The 27,061-nt window shown below is 33.5% G+C and overlaps 1 protein-coding gene and 1 non-coding gene across 5 annotated transcripts in view; one reads left to right on the top strand and one right to left on the bottom strand.

The window, feature by feature from the left end:
- ATF7IP (activating transcription factor 7 interacting protein) overlaps positions 1 to 27,061 on the bottom strand; it is a 121,191-nt gene that overhangs the window by 70,674 nt on the left and 23,456 nt on the right. Inside the window, exon 2 of one of the 4 annotated variants that reach the window (XM_019798301.2) lies at positions 1,553 to 1,652. The exons of the other annotated variants lie outside the window; for them this stretch is intronic. The gene's annotated coding sequence lies outside the window, so the exon portion shown is untranslated. The remainder of the gene's footprint in view (positions 1 to 1,552; positions 1,653 to 27,061) is intronic. 4 annotated transcript variants of the gene reach the window in all.
- LOC117796854 lies at positions 17,991 to 18,108 on the top strand. The gene has a single exon (XR_004621559.1). It is a non-coding gene; the product is annotated as a small nucleolar RNA SNORA40 (small nucleolar RNA).

Genomic DNA, 27,061 nt, shown 5'->3' with positions numbered 1-27,061 from the left:
ATCCAACGTGTTCAGTTACAGGTCTGATTCTGGTGTTCCATTGTTCTCTTTGGCCGAAAGGCATAAAACTATGGCCTAGTCTATTTGCTAGAGGCCAATACAGCTTGAAAACCTACCACTTTGTTACAGTACTTCTAGACTGTGGTACATTCTGCATTCATTTGCTCACTTTAAGCCAATTACTTATAATACATTTCTTAGTCTTCCTAGCCTTTTAATTATGGAACTCTATAAAAATATTCAGAACAATTTTCTTTCAATTGAACATAAACTTCAATGCAGAATCATCATAGGCACTATTTTAAGGATTATTCATTACAGTCTACCACCAATTAACCTTCAGGTTTTTTCCCACCCACTATTCATTCCAAACTCACATTAACCGAAAAATTTTCTGCAAAGAGGATGCAATGCAAATTTTGTAGTCACATTTTCTTGCTGACTCCAAAGACAGAAAGTAATTAATTTTAGCATAAGGAGTATGATTACCTTTTAAATATTTTTAAATACTGAGCTGCAATTCTTTTGGACTCTCACCTCATAATGTCCCCATTTCTCAGCTGTTATATGGAAGCTGACAATTACTGACAGCTGCATTAACAAGAAGCATTCCTTTAAAAAAAAAAGTGTATTTTCATAATTTTCAGTAACCCCTTTAAGAACATAAATCCTGCAGGGACTCCTGGGTGGCTCAGTCAGTTAAGCATCTGCCTTTGGCTCAGGTCATGATCCCAGGGTCCTGGTCAAGATTGAGTCCAGCACCAAGCTCCTTGCTCTACATGGAGCCTGCTTCTCCCTCTGCCTCCTTTTCCCTCTGCTTGTACGCACTCTCTCTGACAAATAAGTCTTTAAAAAAAAACAATAAAGAACAAATTCAGCAGATAGGAACATGGATTCGGATTCCAGCTCTCCCATATATTTACTATATAACACTGGACAAGTTTCCTAACATTAGTTTTAGCTATCTTAAAAAGGGAGTATCATTATCGGTACCTGCCACAGAAGTTGTAGTCATGATTAAATGAGATTCTATACATTAAGGACTTAGAACCTAGTAAAAATTCAATAATGTTATCATAATTGTGTACGTATATTAAGAATGTTTTTAGACATAAATTAGATAATCTGAGACAAATTTCTCTTTACTTCTGGTATTTTGTAAATAAGTTAGAACATCCAACATGCAAACATCACATCTAAAGTTAAATTGCCACCACCAAATAACATTTAATAAAAATAAATATTATCCAAGCAAGCTGGTTTTACCAATTAAATTGCCATTCAATTCAGTGATAATAAAGTACTGTACAAAGAATTATAAAATAACTACCATCTATACCCACAAGGGAGCACACTACAGCCATTTACCACATTTTTATGGGTTCTAAGTATAATGAAAAACAGACAAAGCATAAGGAAGTAACATGAACAACCAGTTCAAACTAGTTCAGCCATATCTGTGCAAACCAATCAGCAGTAACTTTTTTAAAAATCTATTTTGCATAAGGAAAGTATATTTAAGAAAGATACACATTAGAAAAGGGTGTGTTACCTGCAAACAAGTCTCCATGGCTGTACTACCGGAACAATACATTTCTAAGGATCATTTTAAATACGTCATCTGGAACTGAGATGCCATTCACAAAACTATTCTACAAAAGAAAAACTACTTTTTTAGGTTGCAACACTAGAATCATGAAGCTTTCATATGACTGTAATTCATTTTCACAGGAAAAAGCATTTATATTTTACAGTAGAAAATGTCTGCCATATCTAGAAGTAAATGTGTAAAACGTGAACTTCCTCTAGAAAATATTTTTTCATGAAGAAGATAGTCAAAAAACTGTTTTTAGGTTCCTATTCTATATATTCAGATTCAAGAACTCTGAGACAATACCATCACAAATAAAATCTTTTTCTACAGCTTGGTTTTTCACCTTTACCATAGGAATTTATATTTAAATAACCAAGAAGGGTACGTTACCTGCAAATAAGTATCTATAGCTTAGAATTTTTTTCAAATTTTGGGTAAGTTATTTTTAAGGAAAGCCCAATGAACCTCTTCTTTTTTTAAGTGAAAATATTATTTTCTTCTCTGCTTCATCCCCCCTCCACCTACAACTTTAATTCTTTTTTCTAGCAAAGAGATCATAGCTATGAAACAACAAAGGGAAGTATTACCAAAAGCTGTAATGTCTTAGCCTACAATCTGCCTGCTCAAAAAGCTCAAGAATTTAAGTGGCTGCTCAAGAGCTGCTCACAACTCAGCCAATCAGTAGCCAGCATTCTGGTTCCTGCCCAGCAACAGGAGACAGACAATAAGGTCAGAGAAACATAGTTAAAACCTGGATCCGCAATACATTAGTGAGGTTCTTTGTCTAATATAAGCAATCTAGAACATAAATGCATAAAATCTAAAACCATATGATACACACTTAATATATCACATAAATAAATAAATAAAAATTTACACCTTTTATGCTATTTCAATTTATCTTCCTTTAAAAATCCATGAATGTTTCCAAAATTATAAATCAATTCCCTAACTGGAGAATGAGTCAAATATGAACAATACATAGTAAGAATGCACTTCTCTCCCCATGGGTAAGAATCCGCAAAATTCAAATGTAAATTTCTTTTTAAAAAATTTTTTTAAATCCACAATGTTTAACATTTATAAAACATTTATAACTAAAAATTCAGCAATACCTTAAACCCAAATAATAAGATTCTTTTCATACCCACAATATCACTATTGTTATAGATTTCTGATTCCAAAAATTAATAGTATTATGGACCCAAAGGTTTACTACAGATAGCATTATGAAGTATTTTGTTGCCTACTGCACCGAACTGACTTAGTTTGATTCATCTAATGAAATTAAAATGCCTGACTCTTGACAATCTATATTAAGTGTTGTAAGTACAATTATTACATCTTTTCTCCTTAACTGCCTTTCACAGCAGGTTATGAGCTCTCCCCTTCTGAAGCAATAAAGCAAATGTGTGGATTACAACAGTCAATACTCATGTAAATTGAAGGGAAATTTTTCCTATACTACATCATTCTGCAGTCCTTTAAACATAAAATTATTTAAAAAACAGGAAATCTGTCATCTGAGTATGTTTCTCTCAAATTCACTACCTATCAGATTTTCTTAGTAAACAAGTTTTAAAAATAAACCTCATTTTTTTCTCCTTCAGTTACAGATGAACCTTGTAATTTTTCAAACATACCCAAGAGGGAGCTTGCTGCAGCCATACTCTTAGTTTATATAATCTCCCCATAGGAAAAATAAATCAGCAGCTGCTTCAGTGCTTCGTCCTGTGAGAGAACTGAAATTCACTGCCTGATTGGCTCAAAGCCGATGTGGTCTAAAACCAATCAGACATCAGCATCACAAACCTTGCCCAGCAACAAGGGAAGCAGATGAGGGCAAGTGCTCTACCAAGAATCCAAACGGTGTGAAAATAAAGGTGAAGGATTACACTGAAACATATTTGATGAAACTGAAACATACAATATACTCCCAGATTTATAGTTTGAATAAGTCTACGGTAGGGTTTTTCTGATGAATAAACAAGGGTCTGTTCTACTGCTTTCCAAGAACAGTGAACAGAACAATAGGAAGTACCTGGATTGTTAATTCAAAACATATGCAGACACACACAAACACTATCCTACTTCAAAGTTATGGATACCTGATGAAGTGTACTTAAAAATGAAACTTAGCACAAACTTGCAAAATATGAAGCAAAGCCATTTAAGCGGACTTGACATTTCTATCTTTGACAAAAGCACGCCAAGTACATTCATGCTGTTAACCGGCATTAGTGTAATATTATTCTGAATAATGGGATGCTGGAAATAATTTTTATTCAAATTTGAGTTTTCCTTAAATGGCTTAAATAAATACGGGTCAACAGAACTGACTAATAATAATTTACTCTTAAATAATCACTTTATGCTCACAATTCCTAGCCTCTTCAGAAACACAACTCTGCTACTTGATTCTTTAAGAACCCATTCTCCATTGAGAAGTGTGATTTTATTTCACACACCCAAATTTTACTTGAGAATTCTGTAACAGTCCTGAAAATAAAATCATAAAGAATAGGCAATGTGTTGCACAATAAATATTTAAATCTACTTCACTGTTCACAACCCATTAATGAGACTGGTAAACCTGAAAATGCAAAGGTCCATGCACGTTGATACTTATCTGCACAAATTTAGTATAAAGACTTTCTAAATTTTTATCTTAAATAATTGGATACATTTCTGTTAATAGTTATTTTTCTAAAACTTCAGTAAAACATAATCATTACTCTCACTACTTTTTAAAATCCCACAAATATTTTCATCATGTTTCCATATTCTCTTGCTTCCTATAGGTTTTCTCTCCCAGTCACTCACAAAGCACTCACAATATTTACTTTAGGATCCAGAATTCCCTTTAGTTCACAATTCTTCAGTTCTACTAATGTTATCATTCTTCTCTCAATTGCATAAAAACACCTTCAATAGCTATCCTACCATCTTTAAAAAAAATATTAATTGGTGAAATCTGTTATCTAACACTCATTCAGTATTAAGTGATTAAGTGATCATAATATTTAACACCTCAATGAAGAATCCCTTCTATCTGTCATCAACCTACAGATACCAGCTGGAGTATCAAAATGAAATATCTCCAAACTAAATTTTTAAAAAAATAATCAACAAAGGAAACATGGGGTTTGCTGTACCAACAATTCCTTGGACAAAGTAGGATCAAATCATATCTTGCAATTTTGGTTACATCAAAACCGAATGGTCGCTACAGTCTAACTTGCTATACATTCACTGCTATGTTTTGAGAAATTCTAGGGTACTCTACATGAAAAAATGCAAGATGCCCTAAAATCACTTTTCCAAGTGTATTTCTAGGATCATTCTGTTATACAGGCAAATTAAAACAAACTGACCTGATTCAACAAATGCAATTTTAGAATACATTTATCAAATTACACCCCCTTAGAAAATGAGCCAGTTATTTTATTCATCAGGGCCCTATCCACTAGCTTGGCCCACTCACCAAACTCTACCACCTATGCACGTAATAGTGAAGTTACAGAAGTCCATGTATTAATTTCTTCAGGATTTTAAACCAGTTGTCCAAATGTATTTTTCACAGTTTGCTTGGGTGAATTAAAACACCCAGAACGATTTATAAGAAGTTGAAAGATGTATATCCTTCAAATGCCAGGAAATAGCTCTAACTTTTCTTAGTGACCTAACCTAAGGAGAAAGAGTGAAAGCTTACTTTCTGTTTATTAGCCAGCTTTCACTAAGTAATATTGACTGGCTAACAACATTCTTCTTTCTAGGTGACAGGCTGAAGGAGCAGCGCCCTCACCCCAAATCTAGGCCTTGTGGCAAAGGGAAAGGACCACAATGACAGAACCATACAATATACCAGAGTTTTAAAGCTATCTCTTAGACACAGTATACACCACTTTCACGCACAGTCTATTGGTTGAAGCCACATTAGACATTAAGGGGGTGGAGAAGTAAAAAACAACCACTGGAAAACACTTCATGTCACATGGCAAAAGGCACAAATATGTAGTCTTCTTACAGGAAGAAAGGATAATGGTGAACTATCATATAATCTACCATGCTTTAAAAATACATAATTATAAAAGGCTTGCCCTACCAAGGATTTCTAAACTAACAAAACTGGGTCTACTTAATTATCTCTTCTAACATTAGTGTAACAGTGGAGATAGGATAAATCACTCTAACTTCTCTAGATTTTATCTCAAGTGTAAAACTGAGATCAGACCAGATGCTTGCTAAATTCCATTCTAGCTCAAAGTTTATATTATTTTACAAATGTCTAGCTATACTAATGCTCTTTTATAATTCAGTTTTCATTATAAAATACTGTGAACATGCAAAATATAATGACCATGTGTGTACCCATCAGCCAGATAAGAAACAAAACAATTAGAAATAAAAAACAAAGCCCTCAGTATAACACTGCCAGACAGCATGCTCTCCTTCCCATTCCCAACTCCTTAGCACAAAATTAAGCATAATCTTGAACTTGATGTTTATTATTTTTAGGCATGCCTTATACTTTTTGTATATTATAAATTCCCCTTTTTGTTAACTAAACAACATACTTTAAAAGGAGAAAGACACTGATACTTATCAAGGGATAATTACATGTCAGAAACTATACCAAGTCATATTCTTTTCTCATTTATTTAAGTGACAACTTACATCAATTCATGTTTACATATGACCTGAATGAATACATCAATAATCATGCTGCTATGACACATGTCTTTACACAGTAATTTTAGCTTGGTAAGGTCAACCAGACACCCAATTCAGTACAAAGTTGTTTTTGTTAGCATTGATTGCCCTTCTTATACATTTCATCCTTTAAATTTTGCTACCATGGGGTGTTCTATTTTCTCAGAATGTTAAGCAATAAATAAACAACAGATGATCCTTGAATAACACAGATATGAACTGCACAGGTCCACTTATGTGCAAATTTTTTAGAGTACAGTACTGTAAATTTTCTTTTCCTTATGATTCTCTTAATAATATTTCCTTTTCTTTAGCTTTACTGTAAAAATACAATATATAACATATATAAAATAAAAAATATGTGCTAATTGACTGTTGATGTTATCAGAAAAGCTTCCAGTAAATAGCAGACTATTAGTAGTTAAGTTTTGGGGAAGTGAAAAGTTATATGCAGATTCTTTACAGCATTTGGGATGGGCACCCTATCAACCACATTTTTCAAGAGTAAACTGTATATGGTATTTGCCACAATTTTCTTCTCTCTTTGAAAATGGAGAAATCATTCCATATAATTCCTAAAGACTATCAACAGAGTAAATGCAATCTGATAGTTGACTCTTAATTTTACCCAACCTGCAGACTGGTTCATATATTGGCCACAACAATACTACCAGCAGTATCCTAAATATTCAATTATTTTTTAAAAGTAATTTATCCATAAGTCATCTTAGCAAATAACAGAATTCACTCAACAAACTATAAGGCAATTTCCTCAATCTTAAAAAGGGAATTTAGGAAAAGCCCACAACTAACATCATACTTAACAGTGAAAGACAGAAAGCTTTTGTCCTGAGATCAAGAACAAAACAAAATGCTTGCTCTTAACACTTCTACTCAGCATTGACTAGAGGTACTAGCCAGCAATTAGGCAAGAAAATGAAATAAAGGCATCTAACTTAAAAAGAACAAAGTAAAGCTATCTCTTTTTCAATGACAAAATCTTGTATACGGAAAATTGTGAAGAATCCACTAAAAAATCATGAGAACTAGTAAGTGAGTTTAGGAGGTTGCAAGATACAAGATCAATATATAAAATCTATTGAATTTCTATACAGATGCAATGAACAATTCAAAAGTGAAATTTAAAAAACAATTCTAGGGGCGCCTGGGTGGCACAGCGGTTAAGCGTCTGCCTTCGGCTCAGGGCGTGATCCTGGCGTTGTGGGATCGAGCCCCACATCAGGCTCTTCCGCTATGAGCCTGCTTCTTCCTCTCCCTCTCCCCCTGCTTGTGTTCCCTCTCTCGCTGGCTGTCTCTATCTCTGTCAAATAAATAAATAAATAAATAATCTTTAAAAAAAAATAAAAAAAATAAAAAACAATTCTATTTACAATAGCATCAAAAATAACAAACTTAACAAAAAGAAATACAAAACTTCATTCTCTGAAAAACTATAAAACATTGTTGAGGAAATTAAAGACCTAAATAAACACAAAGACAATCCATACTCCAGAATCAAAAGGCTTAATATTAAGATGCCAATACGCAAAACTGATCTACTGATTCAAAGTAATCCCTATTAAAAGTCTAGCTTTCTTCTTTGCAGAAATTGACAAACTGATCCTAAAATTCATATGGAAATGCAAGGGACCCAAAATAGCCAAAACAATCTTGAAAAAGAAAAACAACACTTGAAAAACTCTTTCTTCATATTTTTCAAAACTTAACTACAAAGCTACAGTAATCCTGTGAGTGTGGTACTACTAGCAAAAAGGACAGACATATAAATCAATGGAAAAGATCTCTCAGTCAAGAAATAAATCCTCACATTTATTTGCAGTCAAATAATATCTGATAAGGGTGCCAAGACCATTCAATGAAGAAAGAATAATATTTTCAACAAATACTGTTGGGACTACTAGACAGCCACATGCAAAAGAATGAATTTGGACTCCTCTTCTCTTATCATATATAAAAATTAACTTCAAATGGCTCAAAGACCTAAATTTAAGACCTAAAGTTTTAAATCTTAAAAGAAGACATAGATATAAATCTTAGAATAGGCAATAGTTTCTTATATTTGACCAAAGAAAATAGGCAATGAAAGAAAAAAAAAAAAAGATTAACTGGACTTCCATCAAAATTTAAAAACTTTTATCCTGCAAATGACACATAAAGAAAGTGAAACAACTCACACAAGGGGAGGAAATATCTGTAAATAACATACCTTATAAGAGACTTGTACCTACTAGGACACAAAAAACTGTTAAAACTCAATAATAAAAATGCAAATAACCCAATTTAACAATGAGAAAAGTACTTGATATTTCTCCAAAATATACCAATAAAAAATAAACATGATGCTTATTATCATTAGTCATCAGAGAAATGCAAATCAAAACCACAATGAAATAACACTATACACACATCACGATGGCTATAATCAAAGAGAATATAACAAGTGTTAGCAAGGATGTAGAGAAACTGGAAACTTCATATAATGCTGGTGGAACTGTAAAAGGAAGCAGCTGCTCTGGGAAACAGTCTGGCAGTTCATCAACATGTTAAACATAGAGTTGGCATAAGATCTAGCAATTCCACTCCTAGCTATATAACCAAAAGAAATAAAAATGTATGTCCACGCAAAAACCTGTACACGAATGTTCACAGAAATAGCCAAAAAGCGACCATTCATAATAGCCAAAATAACCTAAATGTCCAACAACTGACAGTTAAATAAAATGTGGTATATCCATACAATGGAATATTATTTTGCTATAAAAAGAAATGAGTACTGATAATTATTACAATATGAATGAACCTTAAAAATATGCTGAGTAAAAGAAGCCTGTCACAAAAGGCTACATATTGAATGATTCAATTTATATGAAATGTCCAGAATAAGCAAATCTGTAAAGACAGAAAGCACATTAGTGGTTGCCAAGGATTGGGGAACTGGGGAGGAAATGAAAACTAGCTGCTAAAGGGTATAGGGTTTCTTCATAGGACAATAAAAATGTTGTAAAATTAATTGTAATATACGCAAACTCTGAAAATTTGTTTTTAAGATTTTATTTATTTAGGGGCTCCTCTGGGTGGCTCAGTCGTTAAGCCTCTACCTTCAGCTCAGGTCATGATATTTGGGTCCTGTGATGGAGCCCCGTGTCAGGCTCCATGCTCAGCAGGGAGCCTACTTCTCTCTCTCCTCCCCACTCATGCTGTCTCTCTCTCTCTCTCTCTCCCTCTCAAATAACTAATAAAATATTTTTTAAAAGATTTATAAAAAAAGATTTTTAAAAAGGAGCACGTGCGCAAGTGGGGAGAGGGACAATGGGAAAGGGAGAGAATCTCAAGCAGACTCCACGCCAAGTGTGGAGGGCTCCATCCCATGACCCTGAGATCATGACCTAAGTCAAAATCAAGAGTCCAGCACCCAACCAACTGAGCCACCCAGGCAGCCCAACTATGTAAATATATTTTTTATTTTTATCATGATATGTTAGTCACCATACATTACATCCCTAGTTTTTGATGTAAAGTTCCATGATTCATTGTTTGCGTATAACACCCAGTGCTCCATGCAATACGTGCCCTCCTTAATACCCTTCACTGGGCTAGCCCATCCCCCCACCCACTCCCCTCTAAAACCCTCAGTTTTAAAACCACTGGGCTGTACACCTTTATCAGGTGAATTGTATGGTATATGAATTGTATCTCAAACCTGTTCTTTAAAAAAAGAAATATCAGAACTACAGTTATTTTTTTTTTTTAATCAAACCCTCCTGTACAAGGCCACACTTTCAACACAGACAAAACAATGATACCAAGAGACCTCAACGTTGGGTTATACTTTAGAGAGTTTACATTTCTAGGTCAAGAAGTATATCTATAATCATACCAGTGATGAAAGGCAACATACATAAAATAACGGCAGCCTTATTCTCCTGTGCTAAGCTTAAATAAACCAGTTATTCTTTTTCCCTGCTCTAAATAGAACTATTCTTTAGTATTTTTTTTTAAGATTTTATTTATTTATTTGACAGAAATAGAGACAGCCAGCGAGAGAGGGAACACAAGCAGGGGGAGTGGGAGAGGAAGAAGCAGGCTCATAGCGGAGGAGCCTGATGTGGGGCTCGATCCCATAACGCCGGGATCACACCCTGAGCTGAAGGCAGACGCTTAATCGCTGTGCCACCCAGGCGCCCCTCTTTAGTATGTTTATACCACAGGATAATAATGGGCATGAGATACTCATATATGGTATAAATAAATAAATAAATAAAACTTTATCAGCAAAAAAAAAAATCAAACAGTACTGACCATGGTGAGGACAAACACTCCATGTATGTATATTAATAAAATCTTCTACACATGGAAAATTAACAAAAGAACTAGAAAGTCTTAAGTAAAACAGAAGTATTTGCTCCTATTACAAACTGGCACTATCAAAAAAACCTTATATGTAATGAACGTTGATAGATTTGTTTTAAAATGAGGTATACTTAGTGAACTTTCTGGAGTTACATAAAGCTTTGTCACAGTTTATCAACACTGTCTTTATTCAAAATGATGGTCTTGCCACCATTACTACATTTTCCAATACTTTAAATGCACCTTTTTGGAAATAATTATTAAAATGGACTTTAATAACAAAACAATTTGGCACATCTCGTATGTCTACTATAAGATTAAAACATTTTAAGGGTCCACAACTCTGTTGTCGGAAACCATTTTAAAATATGCTCGTATCATTATGATGTGCTTCAGAGGTGATTTAACAAAAGAATGAAAATTAAGTATTCTGATACAATATTAATAAGTATATAGTGTCTGGCATATAGTACACACTTAGTAATATTGGCTAAAAGAATGATGAACTATATAACTAATATCTAAAATACTTCTTAAATTAAAAACTAAATTACAGGGCATCTGGGTGACTCAGTCAGTTAAGCATCTGCCTTCAGCTCAGGTCATGATCTCAGGATCCTGGGATCAAGCCCTACATTGGGCTCCCTGGTCAGCGGAGAGTCTGCTTCTCCCTCTCCCTGCTTTTTCTTTCTCTCATGTTCTCTACCTCAAATCAATAAATAAAATTAAGGAAAAAAACCTAAATTAACCTTTTAGGAAGCAAAGACAGTATTTTTGACAGAACTGCAAACTAACATGTTGGCAGGTTCACATACAGCAGGTGTACATACAGAGGACAACCCTTCTTTGGGGACTCAGGATGCCTGTTTACTAATAAAAAGTAACAATATATACCCACTTACATATAATGCTGCCTCAGAAAAAGTGCAATACATAGCACCATTAAAATTAATCAAATCTGACATGAGAGGCATTTTTCAAGCCTTATAAAATTTGTTTAGTTTGATTTCATATTTCAAAACACAAAATATCATTTTGAAAGAAATTCACTTTTGCTTATTTTTATATAATGACAATCTTCTCTACAATAATGAACATACCCAAAGGGAGCCCACTGCAGCCATCTTATCAGTTCTCTCATAGCAACAGAAACTAAAATACAGTTTGCATAGTCACTGTGGTTGGCTAAAGAAAGCAGGTTCATGTAACCAGTCAGAAAGCTAGAAGTTGGACAACCATAAAAGGAGAAATTTTAAATCTGCCTGGCAACAGCCTAAAAATAGAACACACTAGTATAAATCCCAGAATAGATGTGACTATAAAAGCAAAACTACCATCAAAAACTTTATTTTTTGGGGGGGGGAAGATGTGTCTTGCATTTCATCATCTAAAGTATTAACTTGGCATCTTTTCTTACTAGACGGCAATTAAAGAAAAAATAAACACTGAACTACAGGTCACTTCAAATTACATGTCATTGTTCATATTATTTTATTTATATATAGGTGTATGTGTGCGTATATGTACATACATGTTTAAGCACTTTTCTTCAAGAGAATGATGAGGCATTTTAATCACAGCTCTAAAACATTAAAGGCTCTGTAAAATCTAACAAAGTCTGAACAGCACTGCATTTTTTCCTATCACTTTTTCCCTGAAATAATTTAGGAATCTGAGTTACGGGAAAAAGACCATTTACTGTGTATTAAAAATACAAAGATTAAATAATTTATCAATGTAGATCTCTAAACAGAGTGGGGATTATGCCTTATTCTGTTTTAAAACAAACTTGTTCTAACAAACAATAGTGTCTTTCATACAGTAGGCATTCAGTAATTGTTTTCCTTAAATTAATTTGTTACTGAGAAAAATTATTGTTCCTGTCAAGTAAAAGTTAAATTAACATGTAAAATTATAATCTATATAATACTGATATTTTTGATTTTTCAATTTTGCCTACAGTGGGATAATGCTAAAGTTGACAATGCCTAACATTTCCTTTGTTATTCCAGATAACAAAACCTATTTTCATCATTCTAAACTTTCCAACCTAATAGTGCTTAATATACATGTTTCTTTGTACATTACAAATTTACCCTGTAATACATTTTAATTCCTAAAGATCACAAACATTGTGCAGTCTTATGCAGTAACTACAAATACTGTTGGCTAGTAAGAAATAACCAAGTCATAAAAGGGGAGGGAGTGATGAGGAAAAAAAAAAAAAAGCTTTTTAATTTCAAGAAATTAAAATGATACCTGCTGAAATAAAAGGCTGGTTAGACAGCCACATTAAAACAAATGCTATTTATCAAAGTACATGTTTTATGTACTTCTTACATCAAACTTGCCATCAATGTATTTTAATGAAACGGCAAATTACTTTTTAAATGTTTTCTTTGGTCACTATTTGTTATCCAAAATACAAAGTGAATTCATATATTTGATACCAGAAAGTTTAGTTTATACTATACAGAAAATTTAACTTTGAAAATTATATGTAAAGGACTTATTTTAATCATAAATAAAGCTTAGAAACAATCCTTTGAAAACATATTGGAACATAAAAGTTTTAAGTAACAGAAAGAACTCTGGTGAAGAATGGAGAAACATGAGCAATATAAAATTAAATGAGCAAACTGGAAATATATCCTTTTAATCTAAACATTTAAAGATAGCTAGATTTTAAGATAAAGTTTAACCAAGCTTTTGAAAGCATAAATGCTGTTCTTTTAAACACTGGTCTGAGTGGAAAAGTAATTGAGCTTATTGACTTATTTACGTTTCTTACTGTGATACTCACATGTAACCTGGATATCCAAAATCTAACTACAACTGCATTCGCATCTTCAAGACAATTTAAATCTTGTATGTACACAGATCTTGTTTACTTATCTTAACAAGTAAACTATAATCCTCATCACAAAGGAAGACAATATGAGTTGCAATTTCTGTGGGAGAACATAACAAATGGGTCAAATTTGGTACCAAGGTACTACAAATGAGAAAAATTATTTTATAATTCTAGATACATAAATAAAATATTATTTTAAATATAAATCTCAGCATTTCATATTTTCTTAAATATTACTTAAAGCAGCTATAATACTTTTTTTGAAACTGCACTTATATTCACCAGTTTTATTTCAAGAGAACAGAAAAAGCATGTTTGTAGAACATTATTCAAAATAGCCATACATCTTACCACATACCAATCTGAATTCTGGGGGGTACTGAATAATCAATGACACCTCAGTGTTAATTAATTAGTACAGCAACTAAAACGCACTGGAGAAGTTTAGATAGTTCCAGAAACGTTACCTTTCACTTCCCCATTCTCCTCTCCTTCTCTTGGCCCTCTCCCCTCAAGAACTCACAGGAGTTTAAAATGTCAGCTGAGAGCCACATGTTCTGGGGCCCTAGCCTATGTGTACAAAACTGTAGTTTTAATAATGAACATAACTAAAGGAAGAACCCTAATCTTTCATATCCTGAGGCAAACTCAAATTCCTCTTTGTACCTATTATTTTTCTTTTCTATAGCAAAGCAGTATTGTTGGTATGTTATCCCTCCTTGTAGATCTAATGAGAATTACAGTTACCACACCTTTTTTGTCTAATAAGAAAAAGATCAAATTTCTATCTTTACAAATCTATCTTTCTTCAGTCAGAATTTAAGAAAAAAGTTATGCTTTTGATGACAAGATCTCTCCTGGGCATACAACTCAGAATGGACCAGCACACACCCGTGGAGCAAACTAAGAAAAATTACATTCCCATTCTAAAATTTTTCTCACTAATGATGCATAAAAATACCATTTACTTGTTTTAGCAAATATTCCTAAGAAGCTTACTTTCACAGGTTGGACTGTCAGAAGCTATTATTATCAACAGTTCATGATGCCATTTAAGAAGATACGGAGTTCCTCCACCCCAAACCATGAATTATCACCGTGTTTCATCTTCTAGAACCTAAAAAAAATCTGCAGAGATCTAACCAAAAAACACTATATTTTGGAAATTCTCTTAACCTCTCTCCTCCTAACCATCATAGCAAATGAACCAATATCTCTCTGGCTGACTGATGATCACAAATACACTGAGATCTCATGTTCTTCTGTTCTCACCTAAACCTGTTCATATTGGTTGTGCTTGTTACTGAATTCAGTTGCATATTTTTATTATAAGTTATTGAATACAACTGAATTTTGTGTAAACTAATGAAATATGAGTGCAAAAAAAAAAGAGCTGCTAGATCTGCATGAGTAAGAGAAACTAATGCAGAAAAAGCACATATGTGCAGAGGACTGTTGGCTTAGATAAATCATTTAATAACACCTCTAGGTCTAAAGTTTTCCATCTGGAATAAATAGAAATTAAATTAGAAGACCTGAAAGGATTCTTTAAGTTTTGAATTCTTAAATAAAATTTTAATAAATTCCATTCCAAAATGTTCTACTGAGAAATTATAAAGGTAGATTGGGTTTTTTCATGTATTCAGTATTTATCAAATACCCACATGGTCACTATTACAAGACAATTTTTAAGATACTCTAAAGAAACAATGTGATTAAAAGTACAAAAACATTCTGTAAGATTAAAGAGTTACCTCACGTAGATTTTAATATAAATGTGGAAGAGAAATGGAGGCAGTAATACAATGCATGGATATCTTTCTATATGAATGACTGTGAAAATTAGGAGAAGTTCTCTATTTTCCATTAACTACCATGGCTCCAAAACATATTATTTTTAATAATCAAAATCACGCTTTCAAATGTGTCATTATAAACAAAACCTCTACAGAACCTTTTTTAAGTCAGTCTTCCTGGTAGGGTTAGTACTAATTTTTATAAACCAGATTTCTAAAAAATGACTCTGCATAAAGAATTACTCAAATTCAGCTGAGAGAGGGAAAGAGTATGCCTTTCTTTACAATTTCAATTTCACTTCTGCTCATAACCCTATTTATAATTCAGTTACATCCACAAGACTTCACAAGTAGTTGCTAAGCAACAGGAACATGCTGAGTTCAGAGCCATTGAAATCTGGCTCTCTGCCACATGAAAATATTTAATAGAGCCTAGAGCCTCCAGAATTTACAAAATGAAGAAGAAAAGGAAAGAAAAGAAAAAGAAAGATTCCAAAGAGATACAATAATAAATAGACTGAGCTGCCACACTCTCTTAGAAGATTCACATATTCAGATCAAGGACTTCATTTTGGTATTTCAAATATTTATTATATCTTTCTCTTCAATATTTTATATCATCTTTTTAATGTTGAAATTAAGACTCTGGAGTTATTCTCCTGGGGAAGAGAAGAAATATGATTAGTCCTATTGCTGTTAAAGGCATAGCAGTTGACTTAAAAAATATATTGTGCAAAGAACAGCCCTTGAAGAGACTAGAAGAACAGTCTATGGGACATGACTGAGACTTTCTATGTTGGGTTTTTAAGGCCAGGAGACAAGAAACTACACATTTTCTTCAAATTCCTTTATCCTCATATGCCTGGTTAGCTACTGAAAGAAGAGATAATTTTTTTTTACCCAAAACTGCACTTATTCATCATTTTAAGCACCTCTAATAATTAAAAAAATAAGCATAGCTAAAAATTCATTCACAACTCAAAATGGTTATAAAAATTAACTCATTTTTCAACAGATATTGAAAAGGCATTGAATATGTTTCAACACTCATTCACTGATACAAATGAAAATTAAGAAGATAAAGATTGCTCCTTATGCTGATAAAGGCTACTTCAAACCAATGGGAAACTTTATATTTAGTGGTAAAACACCACAGCTATTTCCATTCAAGGCAAAAACAAAAAGTGTGGTAATATACTCAATATTGTTCTAGACATCTTACACCAAAGCAGTAAGAGCTCAAACACAGTAAGAAGATACAATGAAGAAAACATTTATTTCAGAACAGCAAGAAAAAGCTACCTAGAAACATTAACATATATGAAAAAATTCAATTATAAAAATATGTAAAATATTGAACTATGTTGGACATAAGGCTTGATGTAGGGGGTGCCTGGGTAGCGCAGTCGTTAAGCATCTGCCTTCGGCTCAGGGCGTGATCCCGGCGTTCTGGGATCGAGCCCCACATCAGGCTCCTCTGCTGGGAGCCTGCTTCTTCCTCTCCCACTCCCCCTGCTTGTGTTCCCTTTCTCGCTGGCTGTCTCTTTGTCAAAAAAATAAATAAATAAATAAATAATCTTTAAAAAAAAAAAAAAAGGCTTGAGGTAGAAAATTATCAATTCTTCCTGGATGAAACTTATTAGAAGTAATCCTAGCCAAAATGTTACCTAATTATTTGTATATCATAACAAACTTCTGAAATTAATCTGTAAAAAAATGGCAAAATAAGAAGAAAACTAAAAGTCAAAAGAAAAAAATGATATTTGCCCTCTCAGATGTGAGAGGATATGACAAGCAGTAATTATCTTAAGTATTGAGAGATGAGTGCAATAAATTACCCAGAAGACAGACACAAGCAATACAGTCAGTATCTAACAGAACAGCATCACAAATTAACAGGGATTAAGCGGATTTTGAAATAAATTATTGAAAATGGATCAAAATAGCAACTGAGCATACAAGTACAATAGCAGACTAGATATGAAGTAAAGATTTCCAAAGTGCAGAAAGCACCAAAAATAACTACAAATCTTGAGAAATACTTGAAAACTCAAAAACATAGCCAGTGATACGGAATTAGTATCCAGAATAAAAAAGAACACCTAATAGTGAATAAAAAGGATAAACAATTCAAAGTAAAAATTAAAAATCATAAATAGGGAATCATAAAACAGCAAACATAAGATGTTCAACTTCTCTAATAATCACAAAAAGACTAAACAAAAAGAAGATTCATTTTTACATATCTGACTTAGCAATAATATATAGCAGTGAGTAGTCTCATACACAGCTGGTAAAAGACATCACTGTCATAACCATTTTTAAAGGCAAAGGGGCAAAAGCTGTACATCATTTTGACACGCCAAAAACATTCTGAGATATCGTAAGATATACTACATACTGGGGCACCTGGGTGGCTCAGTCAGTTAGGCGTCCAACTCTTGATTTTATTTTAGCTCAGGTCATGATCTCAGGGTTTTGAGATCAAGCTCCTCATTGGGCTCTGCACTGGGTGCAGAGCCTGCTTAAAATTCTCTCTCCCTTTGCCACTACCCCCTTCTCTGAAAAATAAAAATAAAAAGTTTTTTAAAAAAAGATACACTAACATTTTTTTAAAAAGGAACATATCAGGATACCTACTGCTGCACCAAAACAGCAAAAATATAAATTGTTTTTGTTTAGTTTGTGGACAAAGACTTCGACAAGTGGGAAAAACAAATCCTTTTTTGTAATCCAGAACTCACTGTTCCAATATTTTGATACAGATAAGAAGGAATATGATACCTAAAAAAGATTAAAGTGATGAGAGCATTCATAAACATGAAGGTTGGCTCCAAGATTACAGAATTACTAAAAGCACAGGATATAAGGGAAATCTCAGCTATAGTGAATTAGTATTCTAATTTTAATGTTGACTTGAAACAAAGATGCCTTCTTTCTTTAGGCTTTTCAATTCAGAACACAATGTCTGGACTTAAAAGTATTGGCACAGTCCAACAATCTGTATAATTCTAGGGTGTGATAGTTTAGGGGTGAATATGATTTGAACTTACTCATGTTCGAGGATCTCTGAAATTGAGAACCAACGCAGATCTAAACATGGCCCTAAAGTAAGCTGCTTAAAGAAACTGGATCCCAAAATTTTCAAGTGGGGGCTTTTTGAAGTATGTCCATATTCAAGTGGAAATCAAAGAAGCCCATAAAAACAACAACAACAACAAAAACTGTGGACTGACTTAAAGTGACAAATGTGGATTGAACAAAAGTTATTTTTAAAAGGGTTATTTTGAAGATTATGATTCTGACTTCGGAGGAACTAGGGTGATTGACAGTGGAAGGAGTCACATGTGAAATTCCTTAAATAACAATTTGTTGACTTTAAATTAAAAAAATACAAAGAAATACAACATCCATCACTAAGAAAATAGCTTTTAAAAAATACTGTGGAGAATCCTCACTCAAGAACACTAAAAAGTTAAGAAAGTAGTAGATTTCTTTCATGGACATGAATATAAAGTGTACAACAAAGCAGCTGCAGAATTCTTAACACTTTAACACAAAAGCTGAAGCCAGACATACCTTTCTGAATACTGGTACTATCATTTCCTAGCTAAGTTACCTGGTCAATAATATATCCCTTCTTTGCCTCAGTATCCTCGACTATGAAACTAAAATTCTAACAATGCCTCTCCTCATAAAAATGTTACAAGGGTTAAATGGGATAATAAAATAGAAAGCACTTGGATACATAAGTAGTCAATAAATTGTTTCCAGGTTTTATGTCATTGTGTTAAAACACCAAAAAAAATAATATATTTCTAAACGTTAATACAGGCACGCAAGTGATATTTTAAAGTCTGGAAGGATAAATGCCTAACTAGTTTATAGCAGTTCACACGGGGAAAGAAAAGGAATATGAATACCAAGTTTCACTTAGATGTACTGTTCGAATTTTCACAATAAAGACACATTCATGTAATTTGTATCTTAACAGTTAAACTCATTCCACTTTCCCCAATCTCTTCCATGCTAATAATAAGCCAGAGCAGCAACGACATTTATAAATGTAATTAGCTGACCCACCCAGACACTGAACTCCAGAAGAGACAGAGAAAGGAAGCTACAATCCAAAAGATAAACTCCCAGCATTCCCCATGAGCATCAGGTACAAGTACCACTTCCCAACCGCTCAATCATTTCAGTCAGCAACAACGCACAGTAAAACAGGAAATCTCAAATACAAAAATGAGTATAATCATAAATAGATGCCAAACCCCTCAAACTAAAGAACTAGTTACTTAATCAAACGAACAGAAAACATTTTAAAATAGTATACTGAATATTCTAAAAAGTATTGTACTCCCAAGAACAAGCAGATATGAAAAGAAATCAATCTGAAACCATAGAAATTCAAAAGAAGAGCTGCATGGACACAGTAGCTGAAGTGAGACATGGGTAATCAAGACCAGATGTGCTCTCAAAATATTATACAAAGGAAAAATAGAAAAGCTAAAAGATAGGGAACACACCCAGAAGCAACAACTTTCACTGAAGATGAGTTTTAGAATAAAGAACTAAGAAGAAACGAAAATAAGAAAAACAATTCATAGTTAAATTAAAAAATATATATATATATTTTTTCCACAGAACAGGCCTGCTACCAAAACAGACTAAATTAAAACAAGCAAAAAAAAACAAAAAACAAAAACAAAAACAAACCACGAAACCACAAAACCCTAACACTTAGACATATTGTGTTAAGACTTCAGAAAACCAACATGAGGAAATATTAATAACTTATAGTAAAAAAATCACTTAACTACAAAGGAGTAAGAATTAAACTGACATCAGACTTGTCATCAGCAATACTGAATGCTAAAATAAACAAAAATATCCTCAAAGTTCAGGGGAAAAGTTATTTTTAGCCTAGAATTCTATTGCCAGAAAAACTAGCAATTAACAGGAAAAAGAAATAAAGATATTAATTCTGGGCAAAGACTGAGAAAATGGACCCTTGTTAAAACAATTACATAAAAATTTAGTACAGATTCAAGACATCAAAAGACCCTAAGAAATGGGGGAGGAACTCAAATTAGGAAACTCAGATAATGCTCCAAAAGGAAACATCAGTGCTCCAAAAAACAAGTGAAACGCATGGGCTGACTGAAATAATTGAGGATCCATCACTGTTAAAATAAATAGTCTGGAATTAAAATCTCAGATAATGATATGATGGGAGTTAGCAGACTTAGGGGCCGGGAAATGTGGGGCAAAAATAAAGAAAACTGTCAGTCTAAAAATAACTTACCAGGTTTCAAACTGGATAAAGTGACAAAAATATAAGATACGCATTATAAACAAGACACACACTTAATAATAAAATAGGATACAAAGGTTAAAAATTTAAAGGATAGAAAATGATACACTAAGCAAATGTTAACCAAAAAAGCTAAGCATGTATATAAAACTTATATATAACATGTAAAAAAGAATTCAAATTGAAGATCAAGTCACTGGACAAAAAGAAATATATTTCCTGTAGATAAAATTACATTACTTCAAATCACATAAAACAAAAACAGGTTTATTTTTATTTTTATTTTTTTAAAGATTTTATTTATTTATTTGACAGAGATAGAGACAGCCAGTGAGAGAGGGAACACAAGCAGGGGGAGTGGGAGAGGAAGAAGCAGGCTCATAGCAGAGGAGCCTGACATGGGGCTCGATCCCACAACGCCGGGATCACGCCCTGAGCTGAAGGCAGACACTTAACCGCTGTGCCACCCAGGCGCCCCAACAAAAACAGGTTTAAAAAAATTCAGGAAGAAACTAATAAATCCACAAGAGATAAACACACCTCTTTATAAAATCTGCAGATGAAGAAAATGAAAGTAATATAAACAATGTACGTATTTCTTAATAGAAAAATAGAATTGTATATCCAACAAACCCAGAATATGCATTTTTCATGAACACATCCAACATACATTAATACTGACCACATATGTGGTAACATGGAAATAATAAATTCTAAGACAGGAAAAAAAAAAAATCACACAAAGCACATCCTCTGGCCATAAGAAAGTTAGATGAGCAACAATGAAATGAGAGGAAAAGGATCTCCTCATAAATTAAAAAAATACATATTTTGGATTAACGAGGAAATCAGTGGTGAAATAACACAGAGGAAAAGTGATACCCTTAAGCTGCACATATGAATAAAAAAAAAAAAAACCACAAACTCAAAAAAGCTAGTAAAGGAGAAAAAGTACAAACCCAAAGCAAGGAATTATTATAAAAGCAAAAATCATGAGAGAAAATTCAATAAAACAGCAAGCAACAATAAAACCAACAGCCAGTTCTTTGGGAAAAAAAAAACTATTAAAAAGTGGAAAATGCATCAAGGAAAATTGAAAAAAAGCATAATATTAGAAATTATAAAGAAGACATAACTACATATAAAAAACCATACACTTGGTTCAAATATTCCAATATATTAAAGGTTATCAATGGCATGTGTAAAAAATATTGAGGGATTTGAACTTATTGCAAACTCAATAAAATTCAACAGTGCTAGGTGGCTGCCAGAAATGTCAACACAAAGTTAAGCTGCAGAACAGAAGCACACAGTCTAAGGAAAGGGAGACATTTTTTGGTATTACATTTAGTTCTGAGTGGCCCAGATAAAGAGGGACTCTTAAAGGAACAGTAGGACAAACAGCATGACCAGGCTAAAGAATGACCTAGAACAACGTGTTGTACGAGGAATAGTTGGGAAAATGGAGAATATTAAGCCTAGAAAACACGGGAATTTTAATGGCTTCCTTTAAATAGTGCAGATCTATCATGTGTGTAAAACAGATACAGAGAAAAACAGGCAGGCAGGCAGGCAGACAAGTGCAGAAACAAAAACAATGAAAGGCCAATTTCTCCTCAAAAATCAACAAATATTGATTTGTTCAGATGTCCAACAAAAGAAGGAATTAATTGCCTTATGAAATTAGAGACTCGCCTTTCTTATATTTGAAATGTTGAAGTAGAAACTAGATAATTATCTGTCAGGAAAAATAAAGAGTAGGTTCCTGTAGAAAGTGTGATGCTACAACTACTTGACCACCTAGGTCTATTCCACTTTCAAAACTGTGTTATTCGACACTGCTTGCCAATAAATTTTGTTGCCTAAGAGGAACACAAAAACTGAAAACTCAAAATTTATTCCTCAGATTTCTGGATCATTCATACTCAACTTCAATAGTCTCAAAAGCTACACATCTTTATCCTCAAGAGGTTTATCTTTGTCTTGCATGATTCCCTTTAGATTTATTTGTGTCTATACAAAAACTCCTTTGTGCAACTTTCCCTCCTCTTGCTTTGCTATGATCCCCAAATGAATATTTATTAAATGCTATTTTGGTCTAACTCCTTGCCTCTTTACCTATAAATAAAACCCCCTCAGTCTGTCTCAGCTATCTTCCCGATCTAACATTCTCCCTAACAATTATTGCTCTAGAGAAGTGTGAACACTTCCCAACTGTTTTAGATATGTGTGTTCTCCACACTAAGAGAAGCATGCCCTTTCCCCAATCCAACCTTTAGTAAATTAATCAAAACTGGTATCTTTCTAGTATCAACATTTCTCTAATCCTAGTGAAGGTGTTTATTCAAATGAAACACACATCCACAAACATAAATTTTTATCCTTCAACAAAACATATATTAGAATAATAATTTTCAAAAGCATAAGCAACGCTGTCAAAAGGCAAGAGGCAACAGTTTGTACCCCTGAAAAATGAGTGTGGCTTCTATCACAATCTAGCTAGCTGGCCTCTAGCTTTTCAGTAATAAATGACCAATGGCCTTTCAGAGTCTAGAGAAGTGAAAGTCCCATCTAAAACTAACACTTTTAAGTTGCAGAAAGATCCTGCTGTTCAACTTCTAGAAAGGGAAGTAAAGACCGAAGAACTGCCTAATACCATTCCTTTCCTTCTCTATTTCTCAAAGCTAGACTCACTATCACCCTTTGCTTTGTCACCTACCCACACTCATCCCCCAAAATTTTATCAACCAGTTAATATATTTTATCACTGGCCATACTGATATTAGCAGACACACATACTTGCATTTCTTTATAAACTTAATCTTTATACCTTTATAGTATATATATTCTTTATATTACATGACTTCTTTTATTTCAATGAGATAATGGTTTTCTGTATGCAATTTTTGAAGCATACCAAAAAAATAATATAACAAATGCCTCTGCAACCTTCGCCTAACTTAAGAAATAAAGTATTAAAATTCCTAATATTCGTTTTAATTTTAGACTTAAGTTCACTTTGTTGAGACGGTGCTAAGTTTAAATATACGGAAATGGAAAGCATAAGGGTAGAACCGGAAAACTTGACCATGTTATATGTATAAATATATATTACCTAATGTATGTCAGTGAACCATTTGTGAAAACAGAAGCAGTTAGATTTTGATGATGAATTCAAAGTGGTACATTTACTCTAAAACTTTACAGTTTAGTAAGGTTACAAAACGTCATTTCTCTATATATACCGGTTGGTGTCACTACAACTGAAAACACAGTAACAGGACTATAATGAAAAGAGGTCTAAAACTGATTTCTATGTAATATGAACATATTGCATGCATGAGTAATGTTCATATACAAAGCCCACTGTTAACAAACCTGAGGAAAATTATGAAAAGTGAAAATCATTTTTTAAAAGATAAAATCCAAATATGGTATTCAAAATCTCCTGAAAATTTACATTAAACAATCTACCAATCCTGGTATGACTAAAATTAAAAACAAACAAAAAAACCTCCCAAAGGTGAGAGACAGATATTAAGGCCTGAGGGGTTGGGGGTGGGAGGTGGGGGTGGTCACAAAAAAAAAAAGGACCTGAATCTCTTACCTGTGGGTAGCTTGATATTGTGAAAAGGACTTCCTCTTCTGTAAACCACTGCAACTTAGTTCATTTGTATAAACAGTAAAAGCTAATGCAGACTTCTAGAACAGCCTTCTTGAGCCTAAAATTCCTTGCTTGGTTCATATTCACACACACACACACACACACACACACACAAAAACAAAACAGGAATACAGTAGATTGGCTACATATTAAAATTCCTTTCAAACAGTGATTCACATCTGTTGTGTAGTTTGTGCAACAAACATCCCATTAACCACAAAAGCCAAAAAACGTCAGACAGTATGCCAATGAAGCTCACAGAACACACAAAGTACATCTTCCAAAGGACTGTTGCAAGTGAAGATGCCTAGAATCAGAATTCTTTTGTACTGCTTTCTATTCTGCCAACTATTAGGACTGCAGCAACTGTGTGCAGTTAAGTACCTCCCACATATTACCCAATAGTATCAATAGGCATAAATCTATAAAAGCAGAACTAAAAGCTTCAAAGGCTTATAGCTTCTCATTATTCCACATATTGTCAGTTGTGGAGGTCTCAGTACTCTTATTCTAAAGCATCAATCTGTTCTTCCAGTCCAAAAGGCTGAATTCTTATACATTCCAAACAGAAAATCCATGACACACATTACTTGCTGCCCTAGCACAGCCAGACTGCAGTTACAGCTAGCTGGCACCAGTAAGAACAATTTACATAAAGCAGTCCTCATTTCATGACCATACTAAAGGAGAATACTGCTGAGTAAACCCTCCCCCATTCGTTCCCCAACAGGCACTGACTGGTTCTAGAATATATCTAGTTATCTATTTACCAATGATTCAAATCCACGTAATAAGAGAATATCAGTTTATAATTCTTATGTAACTGACATTTTACCCCCACCACACCAAAAATATGTTTAACACCCAGAGATATTCAAAAGCCTTAAGTTTTCTGTGACATGGACCAATATATTACATAAATCCAACAACTGCTATTTTAACAATCATTAAAAATATAAATTATAATTCACATTAGCTAAAAGCTGTCCTCTACAGCCACCTTTCAAATTTTGTTAATCACTTAAATAGTAAATGATCATTAAATAGATTTGCTCTTAGAACCACACTGCTTTACATGTTACCAAATAATAAGACCTAATGCATATTCAAGTATCACTAGTATGATGATTAAGTAATTCAATATATTTACCACTAGTTAATATTACTAAACTTTTTGATAAACTCACACATGTTAAGTTACAAATATCTACACAAGAACATATTTTGTCAGTGGCACATTCTTATTTAACCTAAATCATTCTTGTGCTGTTTTAAGTGGCCAGATCTGATTGAGTAAGAGTTGAGTCACCGTCTGTGAAGTCCTTCGTTTAAATTTTTTTCAATAATTACTTTATCACCTACTAATACATAATTCTCTTCACTTCTATTTTTCGACTTATTTTAGTGAGTCTAAATATACTATATTTCATTTTCAAATAACAGTCTAGAAACTAGTTTAGTGCCACATCTAAAACGACAATAAAAAGAAGTGTTTAATATGCTAACTAGGGGTGATCCAAAATATGTTTCTTAATTTTTTTTAGAGTAGGCTCCAAGTGCAGCATGGAGCCCAATGCAGGGCTCGAACTCACAACACGAAGATCAAGAGTTGGACCCCCAACCGACTGAGCCACCCAGGTACCCCGTTCCTTATTTTTTAATCTTATTTTCAGCTGTTTTTTTTTTAAGATTTTTTATATTTGTTTTATGAGAGAGAGAGAGCAAAGCAGGGGGAGCTGCAGGAGAAGGAGAAGCAGGCTCCCTGCTGAGCAGGGAACCCAATGTGGGCTCAATCCCAAGATGCCAGGATCATGACCTGAGCCAAAGGCAGACGCTTAACCAACTAAGCCACCCAGGCACCCCGTATTTTCAGCTGTTTTAAAACATGTTCTTAAACTATCCCTATTACACAATAAAGACAATGGAGCTCTAAATTAGAGGGAAAATAAAGTTATCACACATCAACAGTAATTAGCAGACTGCTAATGTGTGCATAATCCTAAGTGCTACCTTTGATAAGCAATAATGGATTTCCTCAAACAACTATATATTCTTTTCAGAATCTGTACTCCACCACAGCAGCAGCAGGAGGAAGAAAAACAAATATATATAATACAGTGTCATTTCACATAGTATACAGTGTTTAAGTAACATTTGGCTATTGATCATAATATCTCAGAGTTGGAAATCATCCAAGTATTGTATTCCTTCCAGTTTTAATTTTGTTAGCTGTGTCCTCCCTCTCTCTTCCTACTTTTTGCATCCAACTCTTTGAATGCAAGTACCTAAAATCATTTAATCCAGCATAAAATATAATGTATATAACAACTATTCATTAAGCTGAATAAATTAAACAATCATCTGACAGTGAATTAATCATAAGAAGCTTAAATTCTCTACAATCTGCTTACTGAAGTGCCAACAATGTTAGTTATTAATTTAGCTCAGTGCTTTGTAAATTAATAATGGTAAAGAACCAATGTTTTAGGGGCACCTGGGTGGCATAGTCGTTAAGCATCTGCCTTCAACTCAGGGCGTGACTGCAGCGTTCTAGGATCGAGCCCCACATCAGGCTCCTCCACTAGGAGCCTGCTTCTTCCTCTCCCACTCCTCCCACTTGTGTTCCCTCACTCGTTGGCTGTCTCTGTCAAATAAATAAATAAAATCTTAAGAAAAAAAAAAAAGAACCAATGTTTTATCTCTATCAAAGATCAACACTTTTATAAATTTAACGAAAACGAATTACTTGGAA

This window comes from Ailuropoda melanoleuca, chromosome 16 (genome assembly GCF_002007445.2).
Source record: "Ailuropoda melanoleuca isolate Jingjing chromosome 16, ASM200744v2, whole genome shotgun sequence".
NCBI classification, from domain to species: domain Eukaryota; kingdom Metazoa; phylum Chordata; class Mammalia; order Carnivora; family Ursidae; genus Ailuropoda; species Ailuropoda melanoleuca.
The sequence above is the reverse complement of the archived record's forward strand: the minus strand, read 5'-3'. Positions and strand labels throughout refer to the sequence as shown.